This window comes from Triticum aestivum, chromosome 5A (genome assembly GCF_018294505.1).
Source record: "Triticum aestivum cultivar Chinese Spring chromosome 5A, IWGSC CS RefSeq v2.1, whole genome shotgun sequence".
NCBI classification, from domain to species: Eukaryota; Viridiplantae; Streptophyta; class Magnoliopsida; order Poales; family Poaceae; genus Triticum; species Triticum aestivum.
In genome coordinates, this window is record NC_057806.1 from 221,147,813 (window position 1) to 221,151,987 (window position 4,175).

The following is a 4,175-nucleotide window of genomic DNA, read 5'->3' on the forward strand; positions in this document are numbered from 1 at the left end:
AATGTCTGGCGCGTCGGAGGGGATTTTTAGGGTTTTGGGGGGGGGGAGATCCGGATTTGTAGGGGGTGTTTAAATAGGCATAGAGGGAGCTAGGAGAGTCCAAATGAGGTGCGGTTTTTGGCCACGTGATCGTGATCGAACGCTCTAGATGATGGAGTAGAGTTAGGTGGGTTTTGGGCCAAATTGCAGGGGTGTTGGGCTGCAACACACACGAGGCCTTTTCGGTCCCTCGGTTGACCGTTGGAGTATCAAATGAAGTCCAAATGGTACGAAACTTGACAGGCGGTCTACCGGTAGTAAACCAAGGCCGCTTGGCAAGTCTCGGTCCAATCCAGAAATGTTTAATCCCCACACACGAAAGAAAGCTAGAAATGAACACCGGAGGAGAACGAATCGCCGGAATGCAAAACGGGCAACGGGAAAAATGCTCAAATGCATGAGACGAACACGTATGCAAATGCAATGTACATGATGACATGATATGAGATGCATGACAACGATAACAACACCCGGAGACAAAGACCCGAACCCAAGGAAATGAATATAACTTAACGCCGAAAATGACAAGAGTTGGAGTACAAATAGGGAAAGTTACATCCGAGGTGTTACAAAGGCCTAAATCCAGTAGTACTATTTTATGTTGACCCTGAATTTTTACGTTTCTCTTCTGTAGATATATAAAAGGAGTCGAAACAACAGTTTAAACATATAGGTTGGTTCATGGGGGTCTACATTGTAAATAAATCTATTTTTCTGAAAGAATTATATCTATTGTAAAAGTTTACCGAAAGTACAAAGCATCTCAAACATAATAAAAATTACATCGAGATTTTGAGACCACTGAACGACCACTACGACCGTTAGAATGAGCCACCGACGCGACGCTGTAGCCACTCCCCTAACGGAACCGGCTTGACCTTATTGATGACAGCCGAAAAGTCTTCGTGCACGTACCCTTGAGAATCAGCACCTAAAGTTGCATGAACCTTGCATAGATCTGAAGTACTCGACATCAAATCTCGCCACATGATGAGAAACACTAACCTCACCTGCCAAAGAGACGATGAGAATCTACGCCGACGGAGCTCCGTCGTCTAGGTCTAGAAGGACGAACTCGAGTAGGATCGGAGCTCGGAAGACAAACTTGAAGAAGAAACTCCGCCATCCGTCCGAGCGCCGCACCTGCAAAGACTAAAAAACCCAACCTAAACTACTAACTAGAACCGAGGCACCGGGATTCCCCTCCTTGCTATTGGCCGTCAGTGGCATGCAGAGGTATCCACGGGTTACCTGGTGAAATCTGGAGGGGAGAGTTTACCCTAGCCGCCTAGAATTTATGTACTATAGCACTTCTTTGAAGGGGATACTTCCTAGCGCAATTGGCTTTGACCACGTTAGGTCAGGGTTCACACATTCGTTTGACCATGCACGCACCTATCTAAATACTTGTGTTCCGTACATGTCCGCAGTTTTAAGTTGGTGCCAGTGACTAGAAGAAACGAAGAGGGTGATGGAGCACTTGGAGGATTGATGTAGGGTAGGAACCCTATGGGCCGATCTTTCACGAAAGGAGCGAATCCCACGAAGAACACGAAGAACACGAGGGGGAAACACGAGGGGAAACATGAGAGAAACACAAGAGAATCACTAAACCGACACAAGAAACTCACACATGTGCTAGATCCTCAGATACATAGAGTTCACACGGCACACGATCAACTAAGGACGATACAAGGGTAACGGTCTTCTCCGTGAGGAGGTCTTGATGTTCTTCTCTGCAAGGAGGTCTTGAATCCAAAGGGATCTTCTCTGAAGAGGCCGCGGTCTCTCACGAGGAGTAGATCCGATGTGGATGAGCGTAGCTCTATCTCTCAAAATGAGCTAAACCAATGCTAACCCTAGAAAGTTGGACGAGGTGGAGTATATATGGTCTTAGTGCAAAAGAGGGGGGCGAAAGGGTACATGGGCTGCGGCCCAACACGAAACAGTGCACAGGCGTCAGACGTACGGGAGTCACCGTCGTCCGGAGGCTCGCGAGGGTCCGGACGTCCGGTGTCTGTCAGACGTCCGTAAATTCAGCTCGGGTGGTTTTCGGCCGGACGTCCGGTCAGGATCGGTCGTCCGAGGAGCATCGGTCGTCTGTGGATCGTCGGAAGTCCGTCATTTTGGCTCGGGTGTGGAAGTGTCGGACGTCCGGTTAGGGTCGGACGTCCGGTCAGGGTCGGACGTCCGGAGCCTGGAGGTCATCGGACGTCCGGTCCTGGCCGGTCGTCCGGAGCCTATAGCGTCTTCTTCATCACTTCTTCTTCTCCTCGTCACATCCATCTTCCTCTTCCTCTTATCCTTGCTCCTTAGCTTCTCCATGATACCTGAGCATGCACAAAGTGTCCATATGAGGTAGTAGCCATGTCTCATGTGCATCAAAGTGGAAATGTGAGAGGAGAGATGTCACCTCGGTTTCAAGAGCTCTTGCACGTGCTCGTGTCATGGGTCCAAGAGGTGTCGTAGGAGATGTAGTTGGGTCCATGGGGATGGCCTTGTGATGCTCCGCATCATCTCCCCTCCCTTGGGGAAGATCCGTCCTTGGATCAAATTCTTCATCACCATGGAAGGGAGAGAGATCTGTGACGTTGAAGGTGTCGCTCACGTTGTACTTGTCGCGTGGGAGGTCGATCTTGCAAGCGTTGTCATTGTATAGTGTGAGCACCTTTGTAACACCCCGGTGTAATGATGCTACAGTAACCCCTGGGGTTAAGTTAATCTTTTTGCTAAACATGTGCCTGATCATTATTGTCTCATGTTCTTTCAAATTTCAGTTGAATTCAAATTCAAATTCTGTGTGGAATTCAAAATGCTCTGACATGAAATCTAAAATGTTCATCATGTGGATAATATTCTTCTGGTAATATTGGTGGTGAACAAACATTTTTGCAAAGGGTTTAAGTGCCCTAAACTACTTAAAACAGTGACCTAAGCAATAAATTAAATGCCCTTTGTAATTTATAAAATTGGCCGCTATTCCAAAAGCCTCCCAACCTTTTGTGGCAGTGCACAATAATTCTAGGAATTTGTTTTGGCCAGTGGCATAATTTTGCAAGGTCATTTTTGGCTAAAAGAAAAATGCAAAAGCTGCTGAAAAAAAGGAAAAAGGTAAAGAGGGAGAGGCCCTCTACCCCCTCCGTGGACCGAACCCCCTGGGCCGGCCCAACTCCCCCCATCCTAGGCGGCCCACCTCCCCCGGTCGCTCTCTTCCTCCCCCTGTTCAACCGACCGTGGGCGCACGCCCGCGTGTCGCCGCCGAACCTCCTCGCCGTCGACGACGAGGGATAAGACCCCGACGCCTCGGGCTCCCCTCTCCCCTCCCACTTGCCCTGCCGCCCCCACTCGCGCCAGTCCCTATCCCCTCTCCCCACTCGCTCCGTTGCCTCTCCTCCTCTCAGATTCACTCGCACCCGATGCGACCACCGCTGTCGTCTCGCCGTGGTCGTGGCCAACGACCTCCCCGAGCTACGCGAAGACGTCGAGGAGTACCGCCGTCATCACCTGCGTCGACTACGGCCAGTAGCGCGAGCTGGGAGGCGCTGCAGCCCCGGATCCCCGTCATCTTCCACCTCAGGCACTGCTGCCCTCGCTGTCGAACTCCGGCAACTCCGAGCCTCCCCCGAGCCCACTTCGCGCATCTGCAGGAGCGATGTGAGCTCCTCTTACTTTCCCCTCTCCCCTCTCTCGCGTAGGCCGCCTCACTCTCTAGCTTGCTTGCCGCTACCGTCGTAGCTCGCCGCCGTGGCCATGCTCGCCGTCGAGCTCTGTCGAGCAAGGCACCGTGCCCAGCACGCTTCAAGCAGCCCAGCACGCTTCAAGCAGCCCAGCGCACCCCGCCACGCCTCCGCCCGTGCTCCTAGCCCGACTCCACCCGTGCTCGAGCTTCGACCTCCGCCGTTGAGGTCGCTGCCGTCGTTGCACCCCCGCTCCGGCCGTGCCGTAGCCCCAAAACGACGCGGCTTCGCCTCCGCTTTCGAACGCGCTATTGCACGGACCAAACGGTGCCCCGTAGCCCGTTTCCGGCGAAGTCACGAGCCGCTCCGCCGCGATTTTGGTCGCCGGAGTTGTCTCCGGCGCCGACACAGACGTGGCGCAGTGGGCCCCACCTTTGTGTCACTGCCAGTGGGGCCCAG